General features: G+C 47.3%; 1 long non-coding RNA gene across 1 annotated transcript; it reads left to right on the top strand.

The window, feature by feature from the left end:
• The first annotated feature begins 2,325 nt into the window (after window positions 1-2,325).
• On the top strand, window positions 2,326-4,515 carry LOC125942990 (uncharacterized). Its single transcript, XR_007465468.1, has 3 exons — window positions 2,326-2,430; window positions 3,061-3,186; window positions 4,395-4,515. It is a non-coding gene; the product is annotated as an uncharacterized LOC125942990 (long non-coding RNA).
• The last annotated feature ends 20,615 nt before the right edge of the window (window positions 4,516-25,130 follow it).

The following is a 25,130-nucleotide window of genomic DNA, read 5'->3' as shown; positions in this document are numbered from 1 at the left end:
TAAACCGGCTGGCTTCCTCCAGCAAATTGAAGCACCTCACACGCCTTTCGACCAAGTCGGCATGGACATTCTCGGACCGTTTCCTCTGTCTGCCGACGGCAACAAATGGGTGATCGTCGCCACTGATTATTTAACACGCTATGATGAAGCGCAGGCGATCCCACGAGCCACAGCCTCAGAGATAGCGCAACTCTTCATGCGCCACCTCATCTTGCGTCACGGTGCTCCCTCCGCTGTAATAACAGACAAAGGGACAGCATTCACAGCGCAGCTTCTGGACGAATTTTTTAATTAAGCAACACCACGCATCGCAAGACTACCGCGTACCATCCGCAGACCAACTGACTTACCGAGCGACTGAATAAGACGGTCACAGACATGCTCGCAATGTACATCGACGTCCAACACAAAACATGGGATCTGATCTTGCCTCACGTGACCTTCGCGTATAACACCGCCGTGCAAGAGACGACGCGCTTCACGCCCTTTCGCCTTCTCTATGGTCGCGAAGTCCAGACGATGCTGAACGCTATGCTGCAGTGCCAAGACGCTGACCTATTGACAACTGACGCCGAGGAATTTGCAGAGCGTGCTGAGGAAGCTCGACAGCTCGCGCGTCTGCATATCGGCCAGCAGCAGCAGGCAGACGGACGACGCTACAACATCCGCCACACGGACGTGTCCTACAAACCCGGGGACAAGGTTGGGTGTGGACCCCCGTTCGCCGTCGTGGCCTGTGTGAAAAGCTGCTTAGCCGGTATTTCGGTCCGTATAAAGTGCTCCGCCGCGTCAGTGACGTAAACAACGAAGTAGTTCCGGACACAACATCGCAGACACGGAGTAGGACACAAAGACAACCGAGCTCAGACATAGTTCATGTAGTGCGCATGAAGCATTACATTGCGCGTATGTACCTTTCTTGTTTTCGTTTTTTTTCTCATTCCCTTCTTTGTTTCTACTTTTTATTTATCTTCGGGAGCTTGTTTCTTCGTTCATTGACCATGTCGGCCTGACATTAACTTTTTTTGTGTACTTTCGCTTTGCCTGCTTTTTTCTTCTCTGTCTTCTACGCCCATTTTTTTGCGTCGAGGCGATGCTTTTGTTTGGAAGGGGGGATATTGCCACCTGTACGTAGTGGGTCGAGGGCAACAGTGGGTCGGGCCCAAGAGAGCAAAGAAGACAGCGCGCTTCTTCCCTGCTCGAGCCAGCCCCGACGGTCGCGTCTTCCAAGAGCCAGCTGCTCTACGGGTTATTAAACCTTCACGACTACTTCTCGAGGCTCGTGACAATATTGTAGTGTTCTAGTCAGACCAGGACAAATTTTCTTCCTCAACTGCGAAGCGTGCTTTCTGTGAAACCCGTATGCGTTTCTTTTCACGGTACTTCCTCCACCTTGCGAAATTCCCCAGAACTAATTTGCCATATCATAGGTGTGTACATAATATAATACGATTCGATCGTATTACAATTCACTTGCGGTAAAAGAACAGCACTTCATACCACGACGAAACAAACAGGCGCATTAGGAATATGAAAGGCACAATGCAACAAAATTGTGCTACTGTATAGCATTAGTATAGCATCCACAAGTTTTCGCACGTAAAACACTTCTCGTGGGACCCAGGCGCAGACGTAACATATGTTTACGTATGTTCACAGATATTCTCCGCATTTAGAGTGTCGGGCATGTGTTCAAACAAAATATTCACGAAAGTTATAGGCCATTTTTGGAATTATTCTTGCACCATTGTGCTTCAGGGTATCCGTGTTTTCAGTTCCTGTTGAATCCGCTTATTCGTGCAACGCCCTCGTTTATTGATGATTACACACACCGGCTCACGATTTCGTTTAGCTAGACCGCTGCTTAGTCTGTTCACAGCGCCGGTGCGATCACGATACGTCTCCGTATACTTAAGGATTGCATTATCATTATACCACGCCACGCCTTCTGCTGGCCTCTAGGGCGCACGTGTCGTGGAATGAAAAAAAACGGGTCCTTGGCTACTTCTGACGCCTTATACGTTTATATACAGTCGCCTTGCAAGCATTCAGAATAATGAACTGACCTCTAAGATATGCATTTCTCTTTACTTACCTGCGGATAGAATACGGTTTTCAAACATGTATATGTTTAACGATCAATACACAAAACTTCGCTTATTGATGCAATACGCTGTGCAATTGTCTTGCAAATGTTATCTCAACGTTGGTGAAGCGCAGCTGCAAAGTCGGGTGCGATGTCTTTCACATACGTCATTCTTTTTTGAGTAGCAGATTTACTGCCCGGTCACATTATGGTTGTTGATTGCTTGTGCGCAGTGGGCTCTTGGCTACTACAAGACGAGCCTAACTCCGACTTGCCGGGGCTTTGACAGCTTTTACGGCTATTACACCGGGGAACAGCACTACTACACCCACAGCGTAACATACGTACGTATGCTCCTGAGTGTTACACGTTGCCAAGCCGGGTACATAAAAGCGAAGCTTCTTTGCGAACCCTTCCGCACTTTTGTGATCATGGCTGGGTGCTGCTGTCTTGCCGATTCGCTCATGCGCAGGACATCACTAACAGTTTTACTACCCTTACTACCCTCCCTAGCTGTATGCCTTGATTTCTGCGGAATTACGCAGTGGTGAAACAAATGATGCCTAGATATCCTCATTGCACCAAATATACGTCGTAAAAAGCACAGTTCCTTTAATAAAGCAAGCAAGCCTAGGGTTCGGAATTTGGCGCATCGTATTGCCCGGTATTTCGCTGAGTAAAGTGCAGTTTATTGTTGTCATAGTTTCATAGCAAAGGGGGCCAATGCCGGAGACAGTACAACGCATGGTCACGTGGGTCACATGGTGATCTCCGTGCCTTGCCGACTGTGCAGGAGAACGCTATGCAGATGATCAGTTGCATGACATTTATTTAACCACTTCGCGAAAGCTTCGCTTCTAAGATTCCAACAGGTGGGGTCGATCTGCAGAATATTTTCTCGCTTCGAATAGAACCCACACGTGAGTGCTGAGTAAACTTTGTTGATATTGTAGCGCAATCTGCATGTCTTCCAGCAAAACCACACTGGTCAGGATTTTTGGCTCAACCTGGATCCTTTATGGTCTGCAAACGGCTGCTATTCTACGACACTGTACACGCAAAGAGCCCAGCATCTCATCCGTAGCCGAAATAAGTCAAAGGTAAGTGTATGTAGAATAGGTTACATTTAGCGGGGTACCAGATAGAGTGATTGGAAACGCTTGCTTCCAGTTACTGTATTTCACTGATATGTCGACTACGGCTCAATGGGTGATAGCTATTACTTGGAAAAATGCTGATGCCATGGAAAAAAAAATGAGCTAAGTCGTGCATTATGTAATGGGTCACACTTAGGCACGGGGTTTAAAAAAATGTATGTGGTCTAGTGGCATTCATACGGCAGCAATTAAATGCAAGATAAGCTAATTTAACAACCTGAGGTTTATTGCCAAATCACATTAAATATATATCGGGCAACCCCATAAAACGTTGAAAGAACCAACCTCTCGGAAAAACATTCCCGTTGCCATGTTACGAGTGCATGTCAGTCGTGCCCTGCATGGTAGCACTTGCTCTAGCATGCCGAGCGAGTAATATTTCTCATGCCCAAGAATGACAATTGTATTTAACTGTAATGAAGAAACAATAAACTTTGCAGATGCCGTAAGGGTCATGAGACGGAAACGAATCTGAGGACGCAGATAGGAACAACGGGACATTCAAATGCATGGGCACAGCAAACCCTTAAACGACCCATCAGTCTGCGTGACAGATATATTTCCGTTTGTTATCCCAACCACAAGAAAACTGGCAAAGCAAATAATTTTTGCTTGAACTTTTTCTATGCCGTGACATGAGTAGGCACGTCTGACACGTATACGAATTCCATCTGTAGGTGTTAGATGGGTTCTCAAGTGGCTATATTTTATAATGCTGTGTATCCATAAAGCAGCATAAGTGAGCAATAGTGCTTTTTTCTGTTAACGCTGTTCTTTGTTTTTTTTCGTACTCATGTTTGCCTGCTTATTGATCACCAATGCAAATTATGCTTAAAGTTGCATACGTGTAAATGTTTTTGGATGAAAATGAAGAGTGGCGCAAGCGGAAGCTCGCTTTCTTCGCTGCCTTCGTCTGGGCAGCAACTGAAGACATGCCTTGTTTCACCATTGTTCATCCCTTAAATCTTCCACGTACCGATGAACTTCTGCTTTGTGTAGATTACTTAGAGCACGTAATCCTCATTCATCTCACAATCAGCTAAGAACTATCTAGTTATATATAAATGTGTAAGATGGGCTACAAATTCCAGCCATTGAGTACAAGGTGCACGCTCGCATATGGCATGCCGTTTCTGTTCGCCCTTTCACAGCCGCTCTTTCTGCTGCTGAATCATCAGTCTCCGCATGGAGCCGGAGACCCTGAGCCATTTCAGGCACCGCAAGAAAACGTCGACAAGTTCCCTTACATTGGAGAAAGGAACAGAACAATATACGCAGGTAAGCGGTCGAATTTTGCGATTAGTCATTCAGCGCCTCATCGCGTGGAGTTGAGATGTGCACAGAACAGTCCCAGAATGCACTCGTCTCTTCTAGGCTAAGAGTTGAATACGCAAAATGAGTTTTCCTTTTTATAAGTGTTGGAAAAGGCAAATTAGAGTCAAATCAAATAACATTCGAGAAAAATAACATTTGAACATCGAATCAAGTGCCGAACATTTATATTTAACCCTTTAATTGTAGTTCAAGAATATTCTAACGAGATAATCTGCAAAATATAGACAAACCCAAATGTTAGTATGTGCCTTTAAATTTACCTTTATTAATGTACCTGCTCAACAGTAGTATTCACTAAAATGTCGAAGTGAGCAGCAGCAGATTTATTGGTCACAAGTACTGAAGGCTACGACGTTACCTTCAAGTTCTTATTGCACGTGGAGGTCATATTCTCGCCAATGCGATTTTTGTTCCTTTTTTATGCAAGCTCTTACTTCTTGACTCCATAAAGGTACATCTCAAGAACACACATTGGCAAAGTCAAAGCAAGTGCAAGTAACCAGTTTTGGACCATACTTTTACCTTTCACCACCTGGTCAACAATAATTTTGACCTACTGTATCTCGCTTATTTTTTACGAGAAACTGTTTAATAATTCATTTGGCATGTATTTGAGTAAAGTGAAGAACTAAAGCAATAAAACCATTCTTGGTCAAGTCTTTCTTATCTTGCCAATTAAAAGGTTAACCTTGATCAGAAATTGACAGGTCCATTAAGATGGGAAAACTGAGCGAGTAGTGGGCGTTGAGGGCGAAGGGTGAGTAGCGCTCAAAGCTACGCACATGATGGACAAGAAAAGTACACGGGACAATATAAAGCTCTTGTGGAATCGATATGATAAAAAAGCTTTCTTACGTGATTGGATGCGTTTAATACCATTAACACCTGAATTTCAGGTCATGTGATAAGCTTGTAAAATAGAAACAACTGAAAGGTGATCGTACATCGTGCACCATGACAATGAAACTAATACAAGAGAACTGAAAGTCATGAGGTGTGCGTTATACCGTTGTGCTCATTCAAGTAGCACAAACATGGTGGGACTGACCAAACAATAAATTTATTTCATTATACGTGTACCTAGACAACAATTCGCAGGCTGCCTAAGGCAAGGATTGCTAATTTAACAACTGGAAGCGAGTCTACACAAGTGACCTCGTCCATGTGTTCTCTCGGGAACTTGCACATTTGCGCAACAGTCAAAGTTAGCCTACCGTAGAGTCGATCGGAAGAGTACCTACTTGCATTGTTCTTTCTCGTTGTAGGCTGCAAATGTTATCTCTCATAGCATGGTAGTACAAGGTAGTACCATACCTCCCAACTCTCCCGAATGTTTTGAAAAGCCTACGAATTTGCTTGTTCTACGATTTTACGAATGTTGCGTGAAATTTCACGAACATTTCTGTACGTGATAAAGTTTTGCTCGTCTATGTCGGACTATATTCTTGGAGATCTTCGGATCGTGAAAAGACACCGGAGTGACACCTGCTTCGAGCGAGTTTATTCAGCCAAGTTCTTACAGCAGGAAAAATCGGCAGCCACAAAGTGTTCGCAGAAATGACATTCAAATTTAAAACAACGTGGTGCTTGTCGTCAGTCTCTGCTCTCCCTAGTTTGTTGCTGCTTGTGTGGTACTGCGTCATAAGGTAAATCGTCGGTAATCAAGCGTTTCTGCATCCCACAAGTGATGTGCGCTCTGGGCACACTATAAAAAATTGTAATGTCCTTCTCTTGTCCTTCTTCGCCTTTTTTTTTTGGGGGGGGGGGGGGGGGCGTGTAGTATAATTCTTACGAATGTTCAAGTTCACAGGTTGGCTGGCAGGTGTGGTAGCTTACTTATATTATGCCCATATTATTTGGATGGTTTTCGACGTCTCCGTTGCTCTATAGAAAATGTTATCGATCTGGCGGCTTTCATTCTATACCAGAAGACATGAGCTATCCGTCGCTATGTTTTTGGACGTCAAATGAGCTTATGACAATCATGGCATCATACTTGATGCTGTTGAATCAGTTGGCCGTGGTGGCTGATTGTACGGCTGGACCAACAGCTATTAAATGCGAAGCATTTCTTGGCGAACATTTGCTACTTTGACCGTATCTATCTATCTGTCTGTCTGTCTATCTATCTATCTATATATCTAGCCGCCTACGGCTTTGTGCTCTCATGGGCGTTTCGTTAACTTGTTATGTACCAAAATTGGCATACTACGACAAGAGTATATGGCGAACATAAATGATGTCATGACATGAATATCATGACATGAGTGTCATGTAGGTCATGAAACAACCGCCTATGTCTCGGTGCTCTCATGGTCGTTTCGGTAACATGGTAGGTACCAAAATTTATATATTATGAAAGGAGTGTATGACGAACATAAGTGATAGGTCATGATAAAAATGTCACGACATCCGTGTCATGTAGGTCATGACAATGACCCAGCGAAGTAGCTTAACCTTCAAAAACCACTTAAATGTATTTGGACGTGGGTACTAAGTGAAGGAAGCACTAGAGGATGCTGGTAGAAGTAAGTCATGAGCATGACTCTGCAAAAAAAGATGAACACTCAAAAGCCACTGAAATGGGTTCGGACGTGGGCACTAAGTGAAGGAAACACTACAGGATGCTGGTAGAAGTCATAATCATGAGCATGAATCAGCAAAATGACAATGACTCAGCGAAAAAAGCATAGCACTCAAAAACCACTGAAATGGGTTCGATCGTGGGTACTAAGGGAAGCAAACGCTAAAGGATGCTGGTAGAAGTGAGTCATGAGCATGACTCCGCAAAATGACAATGACTCGGTGAAAGAAGATTAACATTCAAAACCACTGGAATGGGTTCCGACATGGGCACTAAGTGAAGGAAACAATAAAGGATGATGGTTGAAATCGTAGTAATGAGCACAACTATGCAAAATGACAATGACTCAGCGAAAAAATGATTAACACTCAAAAACCACTGGAATGGGTCCGGACGTCGGTACAAGTGAAGTAAACACTAAAGGATGGTGGTAGAAGTCATAGTCATGAGCATGACTCAGAAAAAAATGTTAATGACTCAGCGAAAAAATCATTAACACTGAAAAACACTGAAATGGGTTCGGACGTGGGTACTAAGTGAAGGAAACACTACAGGATGTTGGTAGAAGTCTTAGTCACGAGTATGACCAAGGCTTTCACCCTAAGGTCTCTTAGGTGTAGCTAAAGGGACTCCTGAGGAGTCATGACATGAATATCGTGACAGGCGTGTCATGTAGGTCATAAAAGAGCCGCCTACGTCTTGGTGCTTTCGTGGTCGTTTCGTTAACTTGGTAGGCTCCCCGCACACTGCTTCGCATAACATCGATTCCCACAGGGCGTGGGATCTGCCGGCTTTTTTTTACACATCAAGTCCTTGTGCACAGCAATGACAGTCCGACCGCTCAACACTACACATACCGTGGTGTTCGCCAAGGTGGCGTCTTGAGCCCCAGACTATTAAAAGTTGTTCTTATCGGTCTCGTGAAACGCATACGAAGTGCTGTCCAGATATCAATGTATGCCGATGACATCTGCGAGTGGACGTCAGGTGCAACACGTCCTAAGGTGCGCGTGAGACTTCAAAAAGATACATCTTCAATATCAGCGTATCTTAGTGAACAAGGCCTATAGATTTAAGCTGAGAAATATGCGCTCGTCGCGTTTACGCGGAAGCCAATGAGGTGTTACGCCATATCTGTCTACGGGCAAAACCACTTTTACACCCGGACCCCCCATTCTTAGGGTGATCATCGATCGAGACTTTAGCTTCAGTCCCCATGTCGCCTACTTGAAGAAACGCCTAACGGCCATTTCACACTTTTTCATATTTCATAGAGGAATAACGTGCAGTACGCCAGCACATGCGATGTAACAACTCTACAGGACCCTGTTCTCGGATACCTAAAATACAACTTACCTGTACCGACCAATACTTGCCGAAGTAACATCCGCACAATCGAGAGTGCTCAGGCGCAGGTACTCAAGTTTTTTTTTTTGCATTTCCGCGCTGCACATGAACAGCGTAACTATTGTGATAGCCCAGAAATACCCAATCACAACCCATATGACATTGGGAGCACTCGGAGCACACATCGGGCACATTGCCCGCACCCCTTCCTATCACCCCGCCTAACTGCCAGAGATTGTGCGCCTGCCAAAACGTTGCAGACACCTCCTTCTTGCTTGGCTCGACCACAAGTTCTGCTTTTGTTCGAATTCATGGTACCGAGAGTTGGATGATTCTCGTCGTCAGCTCTCAAGCAGCTATCTCTACTCATGCTGCACGTGACATACAAGGACCATCTTCCGAAATGCACTGATGGCTCCACAACTGTGGGCGAATATGCAGGAGCTGTGACCTTCTGCAAGAAAAAAAACGTTACTATTAGGTTTAAGACCTCTCAGATGGCAGCGTCTTCTGCGGCAGAGCTTGTGGCACTTCGCAGCGTGGTTTGCATGATTCGTGATGTACTATCCCAAAATAGAGCATATTTTTACCGGTTCCAAGGCAGCCTTTCAATGTCTGCTACCCGCTCTACGCCGTGGACCCCAAGACCAACTAGTGCTGGAAAATAGACGGCTATATCACCAAATAGTAGAGAAATGACATGACATAACTTTTCAATGGCTTCCAGGCCACTGCAGCATCATGGCCAGCGAACATGCCCATGCAGCTGCTAGGAGGTCTCACGAAGATGCCGTGAAGGAACCAATCCCGCTGTCAAGAGCAGATACAGCAACACAGCTTTTGATGCTGGAATATGTCACACGATCCACGTGAAACACGCCAGGTTTCCGGCGTACTCGTTTGAACCGCCTGGACTCACCCCTCCGATTACGCATTTCGTCTAGGCTGTCCTCATTCGAGACAACTGTTCTCTGCCGAATGTGGCTTGGGGTATCTTTTACGAATACATTTGCTTGGCGCGTTGGAATGGCAGACAGTGCTGCCTGTGACAGTTGCGGCAGCGAGGAAACCATCGAGCATGCTCTCTGTTATTGTCGTAGCTGCAGCTCCCAGAGACAGTCACTTGTGACAGCGTTGGCATGCCTCTACGACCGGCGGCTTTCTGAGCAGACAATCTTGGAGTGACAATTGATATGGTCATCTTGCCAAGAGGCGACGAAGGCGCTGAAGTTCCTATCAAGCGAACTAGTTGCACTACTATGATACTCCGGCGTTTATGGGCGCGTGTTCGTGTTTTATTGCGAATAGCATTCTTTGCCTATCGTATGGTCTGAAGAACTTTATTGAGTCCTGAAGGTCAACGCTGGGACTGTCAGGCCGAGCCCTTCAGCCCCATCGCGGGCCCTCTGGATTGCCCGTAATTGGTCAGAGATTGATTCAAAGTGTAGCATTTGCCGCCACCATTCTTGTTCCTTGTCACAGTCTGTGAAGACCGCGGGGCACTGCCAAATCATGTAGTCAAGAGTAATGATGCCATTGCACTCATTACAATTGCTTTGAATTTCCCTCTCCGGATAGATCCTACTTCAGCCGTTTATAGCCTTTCTATCTATCTGGCCTCTTCTACCGACACAATGGCTGAGATTGTCTTACTTGTTTGAGCCGCTAGGTATGGGCTTCTGGTCGTGATGCCATCGTGGTCGTTCCATTGTCATTCCAGCTTCGTGATAACTTGCTCTCGTCATGCCGTCGTCGTCATGCCTTCTACCCCGACCCAGTGGCCGCAGTTGTTTATTAGATTGAGTCATACGGTATGGGCTCGCGGTCCAGGTGACGTTGTGGCCGTTTGATGACCATCCTTTCAGCTTTGTCATGCGACACTGGTTATACCGTTGTCACGCCATCATTGTCATAAAGTCGTCATGCATTCGTTTCCACACCACCGTAGGGATTCTGTTGTGGTTGTTCAGTAGTCGTCAATCTAGCTTAGTGATCTGACTACCGTCATGCTATGGTCGCTACGTCTTCTACTCCGACGTGCACCATTGTTATGGTACATCGTCATCACTCTAACTTCGACATCCGACTGTCGTCATGCTGTCGTCGTCATACCATTGTCGTCGATCCATCGATGTCATTTTATTGCGATAGCCATTATACGGACACTCCAGGTGCATTTCTGCCGTCGTTGTCGTCGTCGCCGTGAGGTTCCGTATAAAGTACACGGGCGATAAAATCGTCGCCGCGCGCTGTAGGCTGTATGTGCGAGTGAAAGCACGCGACGGTGAGCTGGCAGTCGCGGCTAGCGCACGGACGGGCGAAAAGCAGGAAGGAAGCCCGCAGTTTTCCAGTCGCCCATAACTTTCCGGAGGGAGGGTAGGGAGGAGCCACGCGTTACTGCGGCCGCGTGCTCCCGCCGGGCCGAAAGGCTCCGGAAGGAGGGAGGGGGGGGGCGTACTGCCGCTAAGTATGGCTCCTGTTCTTGCAATATGTGCGGCTCAAATCGGTCTGCAGTGAAATGTAGCTGGAACATTTATCGTAAAGTTAACCACTCAGGCAGGATGAATAAAACATCCTTTATACTAGTACAAGTGGCTAATATGCTGCAGTGCTAAACATTATTGCCTACATAATATTGCCTGCATTGCTACATCATAACCACAATCATTATTTATTGCTCAACATTCGTAATCAAAGCGCATTGATACAATGATATCGGCTCGTGTTACATGGATGGGAAAGGTTTACCCACAGAACAAAACCGAAGAAAGGTAATTGTAACGCATTCGCTACTAAAGCGAAGATTCCCGGCTTCCGCCGAGAAGTCAACAGCAAGGGTTCGCGATCCCCTCCTACACATTGCCTGTATCCGTGAGAAAACCAAATAATAATCGTCACCCACTCACGCGTGTATGGCAGCCAAGTTCAAAGTAAATTCAAGAACTGAAAAAGATTACCAGGTGTCCTTAGCTATCGCCTGAGACGCGAATGCGAGTCTTGTACAATCTACTGTAATTCACCTCAATCCACACTTATCCACCTTCGCGCACCTTATTCGACCTTAATCCACTCTAATCCTCCTTAATGCACCTTAATAGACCTTAATAAACCTCAATGCACCCTAATCCTCCTTAATACAACCCTAATCGGCCCTAATCCACTCTAATCCTCCTTAATACACTTTAATCTACCTTAATGCATCTTAATCCTCCTTCATGCACGTTAATCGACGTTAATCTACCCTAATCCTCCTTATTACATCTTGATCCACCCTAATCCTCCTTAATCGACCCTAGCCCTCCTTATTTAACCTTAATCCACCTTAAACCCCCTTAATCCAATCATTAATCAGTCATGAATTTACTTTGCTAATAATTAATAATCTAATATACAAGGCTGGACATGATTTGGCTAACTTCTGGCCTCCATTAGGTCACGTTACTTTCTGTACCTCAAACGCTCACCTTGAAACATATCCAACTAAGGGTCTCGACTTAAAATGTGCACTAGCGGGCGCTCATCACCTGCAATATCACGGGTATACTTCCCAATAATTTTTTTCAGACCCTGCATTCATTGGACCCTTAAGCATTCATTGGACCTGCATTCATTTTCCCTTAAGGACCCGACAGCGGTCCTTAAGGGAAAATAAATGATGATGATGATGAAGTGACTGACACAGACATCGAAGCTGTAAATAGCTCCTCTACAAGCCGCTATTCCGATTTTCAGTAAAACTGGCAACGGATCCTAACAATCACGAAAAGTGCGATCTTGAGGCTGTATCTTCGGGTATATTTGTTCAGTGGAAAGCAGAATCTATAATGCTGCATTTCCGATTGAATAACAATTGACAACGTGCGATGTGATGGAGTCCCAGCAGAATATTCAGCATTCTGAGGAGAACCCCGTTTTATGCAACGTACAAATTGCCGCAACCAAAACGCTAATGAGCAGGCCGGAAGAATTGAAAAAATGCAGCATTAGGGGATGCTTTGATGTGAGCAATAAGAAAGGCGCCTTACCGCGCAAACAATACTGTTCCTTGTCGGAACAAAGTCTTTGGGCCCAATGTTGTGCAGCCACTGCTTCCTGCGCAAGCCATCACGATTTCTTTGGGCTATCGTAAAAACTGTATAACCATCATCACGCTTCTTGCTGCAGTTATATGCGCAGCAGCACGGCATAGCACTAGCAGACAGTGCACGAAACAGCGTGCAATGTTAGCGTGCGACGTTCTCTATACGCCAAGCCAACGCAAGCTCCGCTCGTTTGCAAGGGAAACGGCAGGGAGACCAATCATTGTGCAGGAAAACGCGCGCAAGACCGTCTGCCGTGGAGGGGACTCGCGAGGGGCGAGGAGGAGGCGAGGAGGTCGCGCGCCGGCGGCAGAGTACAGAGAGTGGCGGTACTTTAAGATTATCAAGGGGCTTTAGCTCCTGCTGCCTCGCTGACTCACTCCAGCATTTTAACTGCGAGTTTCCGCGGTCATCGAGTGAGATGCGTTCTTGTTTGCTTGTGGGCATGTGACATCGTGCTTGTTAATTTAGTGTGCCTATGTTTAAAAGTTTACACGGCTGATGAAACTACTATCCTTGCTTCGCATAGCTGTCCACTAGTTTGCTATCGCAATTGATGCTTCGCCTTTCGGGCAAAACTACGACTTTTTTCTGCGTAATTCAATCTTAATTGTGCTATCACCATTCAATCGTGATAATGCCGCCGCTGTCATGTCCAATTTTATAATGCGACCGTTGTCATGTTCTTGGCCAATCCCCCGTAGTGGGTACATTCAATTGTTTACGGAGTAAGCAATGAAATCCAATAAATCGCAGAGCACCAGTTTTTTTTATTGTTTTTAGATCTCCCTCTATTACTCTGTGTGTGCTTTTCTTCTTTTTATCTATTTCTATCCTAACTCCTTTCCCACTAAAGGGCTGAAAACTGGATATCTATTTTCCGGTTAACGTCCCGTCTTTTGGCATCTCAATAATTTTTCTGTGCTCATAGCAAACTTATAATTTATAAACTGAGGCCCAACGAGAGAAAATAGGACCGAGAGAGCACACGGGAACCGAGAGCCAACTACTCTTTCTTTCAAACTTCCCATTTTTTCTCGCAGTTCCTGCTTGTGCACCTTTGTTTTTATTTTTCTACATACTACTGCCGCCCAGAACTGTTGTCCAAGTTCACCTTGCAGAATTTTTCGCACTGGTTCTTTTACCAATCTGACATCTCAACTTCCCCATGGAAGGCTTCGCCTAGTCTCAGGTGCCAAATTTCTCTAGCGATGTTAGGCCCCTCGAGGTTAGCCCAATTTTCTGTTAGGACACTTCTACAAGGACGCGCTAGGTGGAGGTAAAGTACACGCAGCTCGAGGACGTACTCTTTTCTTCACCAGATTTACAGGTGGTCAAGCTTCTGGTGCTATCGCAACTTCTTGCTGAGGTTGCCTTGAGTAGCCTGAGCAATCAGAGTATCATAGTCACTGCTGCATGGCTGAATCTGGTGGGTCTGGTTCAAACAAAGGGGTGCTATAGCACATATCTGAGTGCTTGTTGACAATGTCTAAGCAAAAGTATTCAATGCCGTCAGAAAAAACTTCGCGTTACACAAGACAGACCCAAAGCCCTTGACGACTTCAATCCGCAAAACAAAATACCCTGATGGAGGCAATCGGGAGCTTTTGTAGTTTGCCGAACTTCGTTAAGTCAGGCGTGTCAAGTTTGTTAGGCACTTGAAGCAGGACATGTGACCTGTCACACTCTTGGTCCTCGTTGAACTATAGAGGCCCGCCTGATTATGTGGACCAAACTGATCACTCAGGTGAGCTCCATTTGTCCGTGCTTATGGTGAATCGCTGACACTGAAAGTGAAGCAGGACTTGCATCAGATGTGGACTAAAGTTCACCTCTTTGTGAAGAAGTCTTTCAGGATTAAAAGCATTGAGCGTGCGCCGATGCGTCGAACACTACCTTTAACTTCGTGGATGGAGATTTCTTAGAACTTGCAATCAGGGAACATTCCTTAGTACTACTACCATGTGGCCGAGCACCAGGTATTGCCGGACGACCATGTCATATCGGTACATTAGGTCTTTATACATCGATGATGCCTCCGCTCTTTTCTGTAGGCGAGTGAATGCCGTACCATGATGGTTGACAAGTGCCTCTTTCTGTTCTTTCCGCTCAGCTTGTTGCTTGGAGTTGACCGCCTTTCGACAGCTCTGACCGGAGAAGTTGTACGGAGTGAGGATATTCCAAGATTGATACGAAATTAATCGGCGTTTCTGTAGACACTGCAGGCACTGACTCATCAAAAAGCATTTTTTGACTGCAACGCTAACCTTGCAAGTGGAAACAATAACCGAATAAAATAGCATCGGAGGTTCTGCCATCCTTGTGGCAAAGCAAAGCAATGAACAACTCGGATCCTGCCAAGTATTCTGCACATGAGTCTCCTGTACACTTCAAAGGAACGATTGATGCGTTCAATGACAGGTACGATGTGTTGCTGTGGAAACGACAAAGCGCTACTTGTCAACAATCTTTATGTGGCATTCACTCGCCTACAGAAACTGGTGAATAGATCATTGATGTCTAAAGACTTGCTGGATCGATATGATAGAAACATCCTGCACTTATAGTATGTTCAATTCTACAAAAAATGCTTATTCAAGTGCTTCCAATAGTAAATTCTCGAACTGAATACAAATTGGTACCAAAGTAAATTTGATTCATTTTCGTAATTTCTACTATCCTCACATCCATAGTTTCCATTTTTTCCCTTTTGAGGCTCTCATATATGAAGGTTTTTGCGGGCATGTGTGGATGAACAGCATAGCTAGGGTAATGAGGGCTCCTATCCTGTTTGAACAATGTTGATTGCTTTCAGTCCAGGTTTGCCGAAAAATGCTGCAAGTGTTTGTGATGGACAAGTTGGCCAGCAGATTTAGAATCGATGACTCCTGTCAGTAACGGTCTAAATTTTCAGCCAATGTGGCGTTCAATGCCGAAGTCTGCCCAGCTGAAATTTGAAAAGTTTCTATGCTATCAGGTGCACTGTTGTAAGGAGGAGACGTCCGAACGGACAGGAGATGGGGTGCGATCCACGACAAGATATGAGTCACCAGAAGATGGCGAGGAAGCTGACGTCTGCCATGTCAGCCATGAGCTCTAGTGAAGACCACAAGTGAGAGCACATGATACGGGGGCGACGTGTATGCTTCTGTCGTATCGTAAGTAATTAACAATCTAGTGATCCATCGTAGTCAACACATGCAACTGTAAACGGGCATTCCTTTCATGACATCGCGAGAATGGTGCTATATATTGTGCTCTGGCGTTAGTTGACGACATTGGCAAGTCAGGGGTAGCTTTCTACTGCAGTCTTGAAAGCCATGCAAAGAAATAATTCCATTTATGCTTGATGTTTCCAAAGTGTGAAATAGAGTATCAACGAATTCCGTCACAGAATAGGTGTACATTTCTCAAAGCTGCTGCGAAGCACAAGTTTTTTGCTAACCTGACAGTGCTTCATTACTGCTCGGCTTCAATTTTGCTACTGCGCCGTGAGCCCTGATGTTAATAATTACAAAAATGGCGAAACATTGTTAAATATCTAACGTTAATTTTATTTGTCATTTAGTAACGCCTGCCTCTTCAAACAATACAGATGATGCTGGATGATCATCTCCCACAAATCGCCTGGTTCAACTTCGACGCCACCTGGAGCTCCTGAAATTTAAATCTTGTCATTTATACATGCAGGTATTGTAATATACTGTAGTAATTTCAAGGGAGTCATAATTTCGCTACATTCATTTCATTTTCTCGGCCGGCACGTGGTTGAACGTCCTGACTTTATGGGAGCTAATGATTTGCGACAACCTATGTTTGTGAGCTGCTTGTTTGACACTTCCGCTGCAGTTATATACGGATACCGCACGTATAACACGATTGAACACATCGAGATGTATAACGTAGCTGCGAAGTAACTATGCTCCCGTTTACAGGCATGGTCGATGCACTGGACCAATCTGTCGGCGAAGTGGTCAAGGCGCTGAGCGACGCTAGCATGCTGCAAAACACCATCATCATCTTCTGCAGCGATAATGGTGGTACACCATGGGGCGCACACACAACTCGCAGCATCAACTGGCCCCTACGCGGAGCCAAGGGAACGGTCTGGGAAGGAGGCACCAAAGTACCCGCTTTTGTCTGGAGTCCTCTCTTGGTGCGCTCTCGAAGGGTGTCCCATCAGCTTATGCACATCACGGACTGGCTGCCTACGTTATATTCAATCGGAGGTTGGTCCATTATACTTGTTGTATTGTATATTGCTCAGAAGATCGAAAGGAAATAATGGACTCATTAGATAACTCACGTTGTGAAAGATGCCAGTGGCCACTGAGGCCTGGACAGTAGAAGTTAAAATAGCTTTATCTGCACAGGGATATCATTTCGCGTGTTCTTGATAGGTTCACAAAGCAAGAAAGCTGCAGCTGAAAATACAGCATGCCTGAGGCAAGCTAGTGCTCCCTGTCCTCTTTCAACTGTGGAACACCTGGCTTCACCAACAAAATGAATTCTAGGGTTTTACGTGCCAAAACCACGATTTGATTATGAGGCATGCCGTAGTGGGGGACTCCAGATTAATTTAGACCACCAGGGGATCTTTACCGTGCACCCATTGCACGGCACATGGGCGTTTTTGCATTTCGGATCCATCGAAATGCGGCCGCGGCTGCCAGGATTTGATCCCGTGACCTCGTTGTTAGCAGCGCAACATCATAGCCGCTACGCCACCCGGGCGGGTTGCACCAAGAATTAACGATGCTTTACTTCAATATTAGGGGCGAAGCACCTTAGGGCCGAGCCTTGTCCCTCGTTGTCCGTAGCTCTGGTTTGCATGGAGACCGCTAGGGGCGCTGCGGTGCACAAGGACTATATAAGCGCTGTATATACTGTACACATGTACAGTGTATATATATATATATATATATATATATATATATATATTGTAATGAAGAAGACAAGACGACGACGAAGCAGTCAGCAAGCAAGCCACAGTGTTAGTGCTAACCACGCGCGCCCCGAGCTTGCGCTTGCCCGGATTTTGGCTGCTGGTCGCCTCGCCGCTTCTTGACGTTCGCCTGACGTTTCTCGCATTCCTTGACGTTTACACGTGAATAAATCGCTTTGCATTTGGTGGAGGCTGCGTGGGTCCCTCGCACCAACCTGGAACTCCGCTCCCGGACGCTCCCTTCGGTTCCTGCACCCATGATGGTCAACGGCACCTCGACTCAGACTGACCCTTCGGCAGCGCCTGCCACCTGCAGCGCCGTGTACCGTGAGCGAGATCCGTCCATCTTCAACGGCTCAGGTGACTCCGATGTTGAAGACTGGTTGTCGACATACGAACGGGTCAGCGCCAATAACAAATGGGACGATTCATCGAAGTTGGTCACGTCATGTTTTATCTCGCGGACATCACGCAACTATGGTATCGCAACAACGAAAACGACATACCCACTTGGTCCGTTTTTAAGACTTCCATTTCGGACGTCTTTGGTCGGCCTACGGCCCGCAAGCTTCGCGCAGAGCAGCGCTTGCGTGAACATGCGCAACATCCAGGGGACAATTACACGGGCTACATCGAGGATGTGCTGAATCTCTGCAACCGCGTCAACCCTACCATGACAGAGGGCGAGAAAATCAAGCACATCCTGAAGGGCATCGAGGACGACGCTTTTCAGATGCTGCTCGCGAGAAATCCCACCACAGTCGCGGCACTCGTCTCCTTGTGTCAAAGCTTTGACGAGTTGCGTAGGCAGCGCACGATCGCCCGCCAAGCCCTCATGACGCCAGACACACTATCGAGCCTGCAGCTAGCTGCCCACTCTGCCGATCAACAGCCGCTGCTCTCTACCATCAAGGACTTTATCCGGGAAGAGGTAGCGCGTCAGCTTTCATTGCTGCCTCTCACGCACGAGCCTTCGCAGTCTTTGGCTCCGGACCTTCAACACGTCATTCGGACCCAGGTTGCTGAGGCCCTCCCGCCTGTGACTCACCAACCACCCGTCACTGCGCCACTTACCTACGCTTCCGTCGCGGCTCGACCCCCTCAACATCCTGCGCCGTATGCTCGACCTGCGATGCCGACCCATGCCTGGCCGACGACCGCGAATGCTGCGCCGCTCGCCTTCGCGAGACCTTCGGCTCCGTTCCTCCGCCGCCCCGACGCGTGGCGAACGCCAGACAATAGGCCTATCTGCTTCGCCTGTGGTGTCGCTGGACACGTCGCCCGCCACTGTCGCCGATGTCCACCTTCGCCATTTGACGTCATGGGCAGGCCTGTTCCTTCCTCTGCCCGGTCGCCACCATGGTACGTCCCTGACGATCAGCCAGCCTATGCTAACCGCCGGTCCCTATCTCCGCGACGACGCTCCCTATCACCCATGCGTCGCCGACCTCCTATGGAGGAGGGAAACTGATCGCTGCAGTTCCGGAGGCAAGAGCTGAATGCGCGTCGAACTGCCCAAGGCCTCCATCTATTTCGCCGCAAAACATTATCGACGTCGACGTTGAAGGAACCGCCGCATTAGCGCTTATTGACACGGGGGCCGCTGTTTCGGTTATCTGCGAAAACCTATGCCGCAAGACCAAAAAAGTGACCACGTCGCTCTCGGGACTAATGCTCCGCACTGCCAGCTCTCAGTGCATTGCGCCTTCAGCTGTTTGCACCGCACGTGTCGCTATTCAAGGTGAACTTTATGTCATCGAGTTTTTCGTGCTGCCGTGATGCTCCCACGACGTTATTCTCGGATGGGACTTCCTTTCACGTCATCGCGCCGTCATAGACTGCTCCCGTGCAGAAGTGGCCCTTACGCCATTGCAAACCTCTCTTTCGGTGGATAATCATCCCGACGCTCACAAACTGGTGGTTGCTGCGGACACAGATATTGCCCCTGAAACGTCGACCCTTGTGCCTCTGTCCTGTACGGCCGCCCCTGACGGAACTGTTCTGTTTGCCCCGTCGGAGGTACTTCTCCGCCGTCGCGGCCTACGACTGCCGTTTGCTGTACTTACGGTTGAATCGGGTGCTACTACTATGTTAGTTTCCAACTGGCTCCCATCCTCCGTTACATTACTTCGTGGAGAATCTTTGGGTCACATTCAAGGTGCCGATCTCCTGCGCTCCCTCGAGTTTGCAGAGGACCAACCCCATCTTGAACTGAATGCCATGACATCACCTGTGCCCAAACCTTCGGGTCCAGACAGTTTCCACCCTTCTATTGCTGCCGATCTACCGTCAACACAACGCAGCGAACTTCTGGCCCTTCTTCGAGACTTCCGCTCCTCCTTCGATTGCGCTCAACCATCTTCAGGTCGTACAACAAGCGTCACACACCACATTGACACCGGTTCCCATGCGCCCTTACGCCAACGCCCCATCCCCAACGTTCGAACTGCGCAACCTTGTGAAGCAGGAGTTGGCAGCCATGACGACACCGACAACGTCTGTTGCCCCAGCAGCGTTCCCTATGCCCACATACGCGGAAGTCGCTGCAATACCACCTGTCGCTGTCCCTTCTGGGCCTCCTGACCTCACCTGCGGCCATTTGGCCTCTATGGGTGCTCGAGCACCTGCTGCACCTTCGTATCCCCAGTGGCATCCACCTCGTCCGGTCTGCTTTTACTGCGGTATACGGGGCCACATATCGCGTTACTGCCGTCGCCGCCAGCTGGATGTAAGCCGAGGCTATGCCGATTTCGAGCGAGACGAGATCCGACGACACGATGCTTACTACCCCGGTCCGTCCGCTTTCACGCAGCGTCGTTCTCCATCTCCTCCAGCGTCTCCACATCTGCCTCAAGGTTCCCGCCCGGCCCGACGACGTTCTCCTTCGCCCTACCGCCGTTCTGCATCACCACTTCGCCCCATCTCCCGCCTTGCTGACCAACACTCGGAAAACTAAGGATTGCAGTTTTTGGAGGGAAAACTGCGTCCTGTCGAACATCCGAAGTTCCTCCTTGTCGCCCGGCCAATATGCTATCCGTAACTCTCGAAGGTGTTCCTGTGCAAGCTCTCGTCGATACTGGTGCCGCTGTTTCCGTTCTGCGTAGTCATTTGTGCTCAGGGATCCGTAAAGTCAGAACGCCTTATCTTGGAACCGTTTTACGCGCCGCTAATAACGTACTCATTCACCCCGACGGACAATGTACGGCTCGTGTTTTGATCGACGGCATTCGTCACCACGTTGAGATGATTGTGCTACCCGCGTGCACCCATGAACTTATTCTCGGCTGGGACTTCCTGCATTCTGCCTCCGCTGTTATATCATGTAGGGAAAACGTCGTCCACATCACAGATACCACGGATGCACCTATGTTGGAGTCGTCACCCTCCATCTTGAACATGGCTGTCGCTGCAGACTACGTCCTGCACCCTGGTCACGAACACGTTGTAGCTGTCGCCTCCAGCCAGGTAACCGATGGAAACGCACTGAGGGTAACCAGTGGGGTCACGCTGCACTGCACGAGGAATTCTAGTCGCCCCTTGTCTCGTCCGGTTTTCATGTGGCCAAGCCCTTCTGTTCGCCTGCAACACAACCCCAGATCTTATGCTGTTACCCAGAGGGATGACCGTGGCAACCTTCACCGACCCACCACTGATATCTGTCGCAGCGCTCTCCCGTTCTTCGTCACCAGTACCAACATCAGGTTTGGATTCTTCTTCTCTCTGAGCCCTAATTAGTTCCGACCTAAGCACTGCCCAGTCGGAATGCTTTACTCGCCCTTTTGGCTAAGCACAAATCCTGCTTTGATAGCTGTGCCACCGAACTGGGCCGGACTTCCGTGGCTGCACACCGCATCGAAACAGACGGTTCTGCAATCATACGCCGTCGCCCATATCGTGTTTCGCCGTCGGAACGGAAGGTCATTGAAGAACAGGTTGATGACATGCTAGCACGAAATATTATACGACCTTCACCCAGTTCCTGGGCATCTCCTGTCGTTCTCGTGAAGAAAAAGGATGGTTCCGTTTGCTTTTGTGTTGATTATCGAGCGCTCAATAAGATTACAACCAAGGATATGTATCCCATGCCTCGAATTGACGACGCCTTAGATACACTACAAGGAGCAGAATATTTTTCCAGCCTCGATCTGTGATCGGGATATTGGCAGATTCCCATGAACGAGGCTGACAAAGCGAAAACCGCTTTCGCCACGCCGGACGGACTTTATGGATTTAATGTAATGCCATTTGGCCTGTGCAACGCTCCAGCCACGTTTGAGCGTATGATCTACAGCGTTCTTCGTGGCCTAAAATGGAAGACCTGCCTCTGTTATCTGAATGACATCGTTGTTTTTTCTTCCAGCTTCAGACAACACCTGCAGAGTTTAGACGAAGTCCTCCAATGCCTTTCAAATGCTGGCCTCCAGATAAATACTAAAAAGTGCTCATTCGCCAGCAGAAGCATCAAAGTGCTGGGTCACGTCATTTCCAAAGACGGCATCCAACCAGACCCTGAGAAGATTGCTGCTGTGCTTCAATTCCCTTGCCCATCGAATAAAAAAAACATTGCGCAGCTTTCTCGGCCTGGCCTCTTATTTTCGCCGTTTTATACGCAATTTTGCTACAATAGCAGCTCCTCTACATAAGCTACTGGTCACCGGCGCCTCTTTCACATGGTCCGAAGACTGTGAGTCGGCATTTCAAGCCCTTAAGAAACATCTCACTTCCGGACCGGTGCTTCGCCATTTTGATGAGAGGGCGCCCACTATACTACGTACTGACGGAAGTGCACAAGTCATCGGAGCAGTGCTCCTGCAACGGGGTCCCGCGTCTAAAGAGCAGGTTGTGGCGTATGCCAGCCGAACCCTCTCGCCATCTGAACGAACTACACGATCACAGAGCAGGAATGCCAGGCTATTGTTTGGTCCATTCAGAAGTTTCGCCCGTATCTCTATGGTCGCCACTTCACCATCGTCACCGACCATCATGCTCTGTGTTGGCTGTCATCTATGAAGAACATGTCAGGACGCCTGGGACGCTGGATACTGCGCTTACAAGAATATAAATTCACGAGAACGTACCGGTCTGGCAAACGTCATCATGATGCTGACGCCCTGTCTCGATGCCCGCTTTCGCCTTCTATCGATAGTGTGCAATCATCGTCTCTACCACGTCGCTCTGACGCAACGCCTGCCTCCTACCAGCTCACGCTAATGTCACTGGATCAAGCTCAGCTTTCTTCACGCTCCGATTTAACTTCCCTTCAGCACGCAGACTCCTGCTGTCGAACTCTCATTGATCGCCTTCGCGGCCTAACTAAACCACCCAACAGCCGCTTGCGACGCCAGCTTCGACTATATCGCCTTCAAGATGGGGTGCTTCATCGTTATATTTATCATCCCACGGGTAACAAGTAGGTCCCAGACATACCTCGCTGCCTTCGTCTTCGAGGTTTAGAAGCATTTCATGATGACGTTGCCGCCGGTCACTTGGGCTTTCACAAGACCTACGACCGCATCAAGACCCGCTGCTCTTGGCCTGGATTGTCCACAACGGTAGCCAAATACGTTGCCTCGTGTGCGTTGTGTCATCACCGTAAGCGCTCCACATCCCCTCCTGCCGGTTTTCTTCAGCCTCTGCCATCTCCGACCGAACCTTTCAAGTTCATTGGAATTGGCTTATACGGTCCCTTGCCGTTGACGCTCTCCGGTCACCGCTGGATCGTCACTGCGGTAGACCACTTAACAAGATACGCCGAGACTGCGCCTCTTCGATCTGGTGCTGCTTCTGAGGTTGCTGACTTTTCCTTGCAATCTATAGTCTTGCGTCATGGTGCTCCTCGCGTTCTTTTGTCCGATCGTGGCAAAGCCTTCATGTCCCACGTCCTCGAGGAAGTCTTGCGGGAGACTAATACGAAGCATAAATCCCTTACGAAAATGTCAGATATGGACTGATATGAAAAAGGCCATATATGGGCATATTAAAAATTGGGCAGATATGGCCATATATGGCATATAAGGGCCATATATGGCCATATCTGCCCAATTTTGAATATCCCCATATATGGCCCCCTTATATGCTATATATGGCCATATCTGCCCAATTCTTAATATGTCCATATATGGGACCCTTATATGCTATATATGGCCATATCTGCCAAATCTTTAATATGCCCATATATGGGACATTTCTATATAAGGCCACTTCTAAAGTTTTAGTATGTCCATATATGGCGCTCTTATATACAGGGTGTTTCAGCGAACACTTTCAAAATTTATTTAAGGTGGCCTGTGGCAGATAGCCCAATTCTAGTTAATGAGCTGGCCTACTCGAAGAGGCGGACATTACTTGCACAAAAAATTGAAATGCATAATCGACTATAATCAACAAAAGTTCACTAATTCAGTTTTTAACTAATTACCTGATGGCCCATATTGCAATTTACAAATTGAAGCCGGGGAGTTCGCAAGGCGATCCACTCGGAACGAATTCTCGGGATGACACCAGTTTCGGGATATTAATTCGCGAACTTTGCGGAGAAATGCATTGGCGTTCCAGTTAATTTGGTGCTTCAATGCATAAAGCAACGATTTGTTAAGAAACTAATTGGAACGCCAATGCGTTTCTCCGCAAAGTTCGGCAATTTATATCTCGAAACTGGTGTCATCCCAAGAATTTGTTCCAAGTGGATCCGCCTGGCGAACTCCAAGGCTACAATTTGTAAATTGCAATATGAGCCATCAGGTAATTAGTTAAAAACTTAATTAGTAAATTTCTGTTAAATATTCGATTATGCATTTCAATTTCTTGTGGAAGTAACGTCCGCCTCTTCGAGTAGACCAGCTCATGAACTACAATTGTGATACCTGCCACAAGCAACCTTTAAGAATTTTTGAAGGAGTTCGCTGAAACATCCTGTATATGGTCATATTTGGAAATTCAATAAATTAAAATCTGGGTTTTTACATGCCAAAACCACAATTTTATGATGAGGCACACGCTGGTGATCGAGGCATTCCGAATTATTTTAACTCCCTGTGGTTTTTAAAAAATGTGCACCCAATGCATATGGCACACAGGCATCTAGTGCATTTCACTTCCATCGAAATGCCACCGCGCCCGGGATTCAATCCTGAGCTTTCAGTTCAGTAGAGCAACGTACGTACGCCTTAGCCACTACGGCGGGTCTGGAATTTTACATGAATATCTCCAGTAAAAAATTCCAACCAGCTATCAGCTTACATGTCTGTTGACTAACCCTAATTTCAGACCTTGATGGTCTACTAGCCAATCGACATACAAGTTTACAGGTCTACAAGCCTACAAGTCTACTACCTGTCTACTACCTATTCTACTGTTTGTCGGTATGCCATTGTACCGGAGACCACTGTTCAAATGTGTATTGTTTATTGAATTGATGAATTCTGACTGTGATTGCATTACAGTCTTGCAGTCTTAATTAGAATATATTCAGTGCCTTTGAACACTAGAGTATGCCAGTCGGCACTTAAGATGGCTCACTGCATAAATATGCTCACCATTCCATCCAAATCTTCAGGTCACTGGTACGTGTGTGATGTGGAAATCACATTTATAACAT

Source organism: Dermacentor silvarum, chromosome 2 (assembly GCF_013339745.2).
Source record: "Dermacentor silvarum isolate Dsil-2018 chromosome 2, BIME_Dsil_1.4, whole genome shotgun sequence".
Lineage (NCBI taxonomy): Eukaryota > Metazoa > Arthropoda > Arachnida > Ixodida > Ixodidae > Dermacentor > Dermacentor silvarum.
The sequence above is the reverse complement of the archived record's forward strand: the minus strand, read 5'-3'. Positions and strand labels throughout refer to the sequence as shown.